Genomic DNA, 8,238 nt, shown 5'->3' on the forward strand with positions numbered 1-8,238 from the left:
GACCTCAGACTGGTTTTCAGTCATGGTCGGCACACAACGGAACTCATGAGTACAAAAAATCTATTTCACAAGTCTCATAGTAACAATGAGCAACCGAAGAAAGGTATCGGTGGGCATACTATTTTCTTCGAAGATGCTTCTTACACTTCATCAGTAATATAGCATAAGCTCCCTGAGTGTGCTTTGTCTGTTACAGCCTTATGGCCTGATTGCTTGGTTATCGGAAACACCGTCGATATTCTCGACAGATGGAGTACATAACACTTTTCGGCCCTTGACCGAAGAGGGAGAAGCCGACGGTCAGTTAAGAAGCGTTTAAAGTTCGGGTGAACACAGATATGATATAAGTACTTCAGTACATACAATCATTATACATAAAATTATTTTACCCAAATCACTTGGGGGCTCTTAAATTTATGTGAGTTGTTTTATAATAAGTGTTCTTCTTCTTAGTCATTGCAAAGTCTTTTTCTATCACTCCTTTTTTCGACGTGAGTGTGTGGTCAATAGCCGAAGAGCCTAATTTCTCTCTCAAAGCCCCTAGAGTTTAGTTTGCTAAACTGGCCTAAGGAGGAGTACTCCGCCTTCGGGTTAGGAGGTTGGAGCTGTAGGCTAACCCGCTTAAAGTCTCGAGATAGGAGTGTCATGTTAAAGCACGACAGAAGCACATTTTTTTAAGACCAATTTTCGGATTGGCGCCAAACACTCGATCTAGTTCGTACGTCAAGTTTTTACTGATATTTTTTTGGTTTTCCAAGCCTATGGCACTTTTAAACTATTTGTGTGTTTCCAACATAAGTCCCGCAGTGCAACGCCGGACACCTTTAGAGGTTCGACAAAAACATTCTCGGATATTGCTATATATGCATCTGTTTCGAATTGTGTCTTCGGTCAATAGTTGGGTTGCCCGGCTCCCGTGCTTGCCTCCTATGTTCCGCTTTGTTTGGCTAGGTACGCAAAGGGAGAACCACAACGATTGTGCTTCCAGCTAGCATGGTTAAGCACCTCAGTGGAGAAAGCCGAAAACTGACTGTCACAATAAGCGTAAACTGGTCAGCGATCCGATGACTGTATTAAACTATAAGATTGATAGAGGTCATCCCGTGTTAAATGACGACGTTCATAACATTGGCCGAAGTGTTTACGGCTTGACCTCGCCTGTCGCTGAACACTAACCGGGGGCTAGTTACTGGACTCCCAACTTAAAGCTCCTATGACTAAGTTAAAGTTATAAAGCCCGCATATCTGATTGCCCCGTTTCTGCTAACACAACCGCCTCCGGGCACCGAGACGTCGGCTAAGGGTTGTTTTGTTATTGCGGAAACACCCTGCGTAGCATCTACAAGGGGGTGGAAGCCAACGATGGGCCACTTTCAACTGATAAACGGTCGCAACGGAGTCAAATTAAACATACCATCGATGTTCGTATTTAATATACGAGGGCTGCCTTGCGTAATAATCCTTATAAAGCCATAAATATGCATCAATTTGACTTAAGATTTTGGCCAAGCTGGGTTGTCTGGCTCCTGTGCTTACCCCTACGTTCCCAATTGTTCGGCTAGGAGGTAAAGGGAGCACCTCTGTGATTGTTACTACTGGGTCATCCGAGTTAGTACCTCAGACTGGGTGAAGCTGAAAGCTAGCGATCTTAGAGGATATAATTGGTTGGCAACGATAGAAGTGAAAATTTTGGTTCATTAATACCATAGAGTTTGGGAACTTTCCCCGAACTAAATCCTCAATATTTTCCTCCCACATTGATTGGAGGTGAGGTTTCATGATCATGCTTAGCATGACGACCCAAAGAAAGGAACCGATAGCGGGACTATTTTCTTTGGAAGACATCTCTTATGATAAACAGCAATATAGCATATCTCTCTACATACCCTTGTTTATAAAACCATATGGCCGGATTGCCTTGTTTGTCGTAAATCTTTGCCCTCATAAAGGCTTTATAAAGTAGGACAAACACTCACCAGCTTCTGGCCAAGGAGGTTGAAGCCGATGGTCGTTCAACAAAGTTTTGTACAGTGCGGATCCGAGCATTAATGATGTAAAGTACTTGGATACATAGAATCATTACACATAATTTGTGATTTTACTCCGGATATTGATCCTTAATTCGGCCCCCCGTGCCCGCATTACGGCTCGGGGGCTACTGGGCTTCGGGCTTATCATTCACTAATATTAAAGGGGCACATCGATCCCCTGATCTGGTGTTGCCACCCGACCAGTGGCTCGGGTGCTACTGCATTGCCTATTCAAACGTAGAAAATTCAAAGTGCTCAGTGTTCGGCATGACCGAACAATGGACAAGCGCGTCTTCGGACAACAATAAGTACCATCTGGGACTTATCCGGCATCAAGCTAATATATCATGACGACTTCTCACGACCCTCTCTCAGGGGCCCGTTCACCGATCACTATTTCCTCTACTATATTACACCGCATTTCTATTCCTAAGTATGCTGCCGAGCTAGGAATTGATCCTCATGTTGATTTTACAAATTGACCTGAGTCTCAGGGGCTACTAGGGTTAGCGGTTTCATTTTATCCTTCAGGTGCATCCCAGACATTAGGCCAACATGCACCTTGAGGGCTACTGCCTATACATCTCGGCAGAGAATACATTGCACAATTCGGAATCAAATACGCAAACAATCAGCCCATAACTGAGGTGCTGAACCACCTCGAAAGCATTTTGGGATATAGCTCGGATGCAAGTGGCTGGCTCCATAGAGGGCATTTCCGGTATTAAGCTCGGCTAAACTCCTTCAGCTTTTTTTAACCAAGGTGATCTATGACACCTCAGATACAGTCCGGCGTTGGAGCTCGGATAAATTCCGGCATTGGAGCTCGGAAGTGGTCCGGCGTTGGTGCTCGACTGAAAAAGATACCTTGAATGTAGTCCAGCGTCGGAGCTCGGATGCAAGAGAACACTGCCGCACGACAAACACTTCAAACCCGAGGTGTGGCACAAAAATAACAAGGCATTGATAAAGGCCAAAGACTTAAAGGGCTCCTCGGAGACCCGACGTGTGAGATCTTCAGATTTAGCTCGAAAATCCTCAAGATAGAAGATGGGAAGATTTTTTGAACCAGTTTTCAAGACCGACGACCGAAGATGAAGAACAGTTCGGAAGAACCGATGAGCGCCCCCAACTTGAAGACCGGTTTAGGGGGCTATAGACGGTGTCCTGGACCAGGGGGTACTCACCATGTCATCTCTCGATCAGTTGGATTGGGCCGAGGACCCCCATGGCCATTTACTCATGGGCTAGTTCAGACAACCGATGTATACATGAGGAAGATTCCACAATACTTGGTGATCAAGATAAGGACTCCTCTCCACCAACGTATTCGACTAGGACTCTTGTTATCCTAGGCCTCTGGTACATTATATAAGACGAGGCCAGTCTAGTCGATTGATCATTGATGTCTACTACACAACCTTCTTCTTATAGACGCTGTTGGTCCTCCAAGTGCAGAGGTTTGTAGGACAGTAGCAAATTTCCCTCAAGTGGATGACCTAAGGTTTATCAATCCGTAGGAGGCGTAGGATGAAGATGGTCTCTCTCAAGCAACCCTGCAACCAAATAACAAAGAGTCTCTTGTGTCCCCAACACCCCAATACAATGGTAAATTGTATAGGTGCACTAGTTCGGCGAAGAGATGGTGATACAAGTGGTATATGGATGGTAGATAAAGGTTTTTGTAATCTGAAAATATAAAAACAGCAAGGTAACTAATGATAAAAGTGAGCACAAACGGTATTGCAATGCTAGCAAACAAGGCCTAGGGTTCATACTTTCACTAGTGCAAGTACTCTCAACAATAATAACATAATTGGATCATATAACTATGCCTCAACATGCAACAAAGAGTCACTCCAAAGTCACTAATAGCGGAGAACAAACGAAGAGATTATGGTAGGGTACGAAACCACCTCAAAGTTATTCTTTCTGATCGATCTATTCAAGAGTCCATAGTAAAATAACACGAAGCTATTCTTTCCGTTCAATCTATCCTAGAGTTCATACTAGAATAACACCTTAAGACACAAATCAACGAAAACCCTAATGTCACCTAGATACTCCAATGTCACCTCAAGTATCCGTGGGTATGATTATACGATATGCATCACACAATCTCAGATTCATCTATTCAAACCAACACAAAGTACTTCAAAGAGTGCCCCAAAGATTCTACCGGAGAGTCAAGGCGAAAACGTGTGCCAACCCCTATGCATAGGTTCATGGGCGGAACCCGCAAGTTGATCACCAAAACATACATCAAGTGGATCAATAGAATACCCCATTGTCACCACGGGTATCCCACGCAAGACATACATCAAGTGTTCTCAAATCCTTAAAGACTCAATTCGATAAGATAACTTCAAAGGGAAAACTCAATCCATTACAAGAGAGTAGAGGGGGAGAAACATCATAAGATCCAACTATAATAGCAAAGCTCGCGATACATCAAGATCGTGCCACCTCAAGAACACGAGAGAGAGAGAGAGAGATCAAACACATAGCTACTGGTACATACTCTTAGCCCCGAGGGTGAACTACTCCCTCCTCGTCATGGAGAGCATTGGGATGATGAAGATGGCCACCGGAGAGGGATTCCCCCTCCGACAGGGTGCCAGAACGGGTCTAGATTGGTTTTTGGTGGCTACGGAGGCTTTTGGCGGTGGAACTCCCGATCTATTGTGCTCCTTGAAGTTTTTAGGGTATATGGATATATATATAGGAGGAATAAGTATGTCGGTGAATCTCCAGCCTGTCCACGAGGCAGGGGGCGCGCCTAGGGGGGTGGGTGCGCCCCCACCCTCGTGGGCAACCGGGACTCTCCTGGTCCATCTCCAATACTCCGTGGGCTTCTTTTGGTCCAAAAATAAGTTCCGTGAAGTTTCAGGTCAATTGGACTCCGTTTGATTTTCCTTTTCTGTGATACTCTAAAACAAGGAAAAAACAGAAACTGGCACTGGGCTCTGGGTTAATAGGTTAGTCCCAAAAATAATATAAAAGTGCATAATAAATCCCATAAACATCCAAAACAGATAATATAATAGCATGGAACAGTAAAAAATTATAGATACGTTGGAGACGTATCAGCATCCCCAAGCTTAATTCTTGCTCGTCCTCGAGTAGGTAAATGATAAAAACAGAATTTTTGATGTGGAATGCTACCTAACATATTTCTTCTAAGTAATTCTCTTCATTTTGGCATGAATGTTCAGATCCATAAGATTCAAGACAAAAGTTTAATATTGACATAGAAATAATAATACTTCAAGCATACTAACTAAGCAATTATGTCTTCTCAAAATAACATGGCCAAAGAAAGTTATCCCTACAAAATCATATAGTCTAGCTATGCTCCATATTCACCACACAAAGTATTTAAATCATGCACAACCCCGATGACAAGCCAATCAATTGTTTCATAATTTTGGTGTTCTCAAACTTTTTCAATCTTCACGCAATACATGAGCGTGAGCCATGGACATAGCACTATATGTGGAATAAAATGGTGGTTGTCGAGAAGACAAAAGGGAGAAGATAGTCTCACATCAACTAGGCGTATCAACGGGCTATGGAGATGCCCATTAATAGATATCAGTGTGAGTGAGCAGGGATTGCCATGCAACAGATGCACTAGAGCTATAAGTATATGAAAGCTCAACAAAAGGAACCAAGTGGGCGTGCATCCAACTCGCTTGCTCATGAAGACCTAGGGCATTTTGAGGAAGCCCATCATTGGAATATACAAGCCAAGTTTTATAATGAAAAATTCCCACTAGTATATGAAAGTGATATCATAGGAGACTCTCTATCATGAAGATCATGGTGCTGCTTTGAAGCACAAGTGTGGTAAAAGGATAGTAGTATTGTCCCTTTTTTTGGGCCTTCCCCTTTTTTTGGCCTTTCTCTTCTTTTTTTGGGGGACAATGCTCTATTAATGATGATCATCACACTTATTTTTATTTACAACTCAATGATTACAACTCCATACTAGAACAAGATATTACTCTATATGAATGCCTCCGGCGGTGTACCGGGATGGGCAATGAATCAAGAGTGACATGTATGATAAATTATGCATGGTGGCTTTGCCACAAATACGATGTCAACTACATGATCATGCAAGGTACTATGACAATGATGAAGTGTGTCATAATAAACGGAATGGTGGAAAGTTGCATGGCAATATATCTCGGAATGGCTATGGAAATGCCATAATAGGTATGTATGGTGGCTGTTTTGAGGAAGATATAAGGAGGTTTATGTGTGATAGAGCGTATCATATCACGGGGTTTGGATGCACCGGCAAAGTTTGCACCAACTCTCAAGGTGAGAAAGGGCAATGTACGGTACCGAAGAGGCTAGCAATGATGGAAGGGTGAGAGTGCGTATAATCCATGGACTCAACATTAGTCATAAAGAACACACATACTTATTGCAAAAATCTACAAGTCATCAAAAACCAAGCATTACACGCATGCTCCTAGGGGGATAGATTGGTAGGAAAAGACCATCGCTCGTCCCCGACCGCCACTCATAAGGAAGACAATGAAATAACACCTCATGTTTCAAACTTGTTACACAACGTTTACCATACGTGCATGCTACGGGACTTGCAAACTTCAACACAAGTATTTCTCAAATTCACAACAACTCAACTAGCACAACTTTAATATCACTATCTCCATATCTCAAAACAATTATCAAGTATCAAACTTCTCTTAGTATTCAATGCACTCTATATGAAAGTTTTTATTATATCCCTCTTGGATGCCCATCATATTAGGACTAGTTTCATAACCAAAGCAAACTACCATGCTGTTCTAAAGACTCTCAAAATGATATAAGTGAAGCACGAGAGTTCATCTATTTCTTCAAAATAAAACCACCACCGTGCTCTAAAAAGATATAAGTGAAGCACTAGAGCAAATGACAAACTACTTCGAAAGATATAAGTGAAGATCAATGAGTAGTCGAATAATTATGCAACTATGTGAAGACTCTCTAACATTTAAAAATTTCAGATCTTGGTATTTTATTAAAACAGAAAGCAAAACTAAATAAAATAAAATGACGCTCCAAGCAAAACACATATCATGTGGTAAATAAAAATATAGCTCCAAGTAAAGTTACCGATGAACGAAGACGAAAGAGGGGATGCCTTCCGGGGCATCCCCAAGCTTAGACTCTTGGTTGTCCTTGAATATTACCTTGGGGTGCCTTGGGAATACCCAAGCTTAGGATCTTTCTACTCCTTATTCCATAGTCCATCGAATCTTTACCCAAAACTTGAAAACTTCACAACACAAAACTTAACAGAAAACTCGTAAGCTCCGTTAGCGAAAGAAAACAAAACACCACTTCAAGGTACTGTAATGAACTCATTCTTTATTTATATTGGTGTTAAACCTAATGTATTCCAAATTCTCTATGGTTTATAATCTCTTTTACTAGCCATAGATTCATCAAAATAAGTAACCAACACATGAAAAACAGAATCTGTCAAAAACAGAACAGTCTGTAGTAATATGTAACTAACGCAAACTTCTGGAACCCCAAAAATTCTAAAATAAATTTCTGGACGTGAGTAATTTATCTATTAATCATCTGAAAAAAGAATTAACTAAATATCACTCTCCAATAAAAAATGGAAGCAATTCTCGTGAGCGCCAAAGTTTCTGTTTTTTACAGCAAGATCAACAAGACTTTCCCCAAGTCTTCCCAAAGGTTCTACTTGGCACAAACACTAATTAAAACATAAAACCACATCTAAACAGAGTCTAGATGAATTATTTATTACTAAACAGGAACAAAAACAAAGAAAAACAATAAGATTGGGTTTCCTCCCAACAAGCGCTATCGTTTAACGCCCCTAGCTAGGCATGATGATTTCAATGATGCTCACATAAAAGATAAGAATTGAAACATAAAGAGAGCATCATGAAGAATATAACTAGCACATTTAAGCCTAACACACTTCCTATGCATAGGGATTTTGTGAGCAAACAATTTATGGGAACAATAATCAACTAGCATAGGAAAGCAAAACAAGCATAACTTCAAGATTTTAAGCGCATAGAGAGGAAACTTGATATTTTTGCAATTCCTGCAAGCATATGTTCCTCCATCATAATAATTTTCAGTAGAATCATGAATTAATTCAAAAATATAACTATCACATAAATCATTCTTTTCATGATCTACAAGC

Source organism: Triticum urartu, chromosome 4A (assembly GCF_056163025.1).
Source record: "Triticum urartu cultivar PI428250 chromosome 4A, HENAU_Tu73, whole genome shotgun sequence".
Classification (NCBI taxonomy): domain Eukaryota; kingdom Viridiplantae; phylum Streptophyta; class Magnoliopsida; order Poales; family Poaceae; genus Triticum; species Triticum urartu.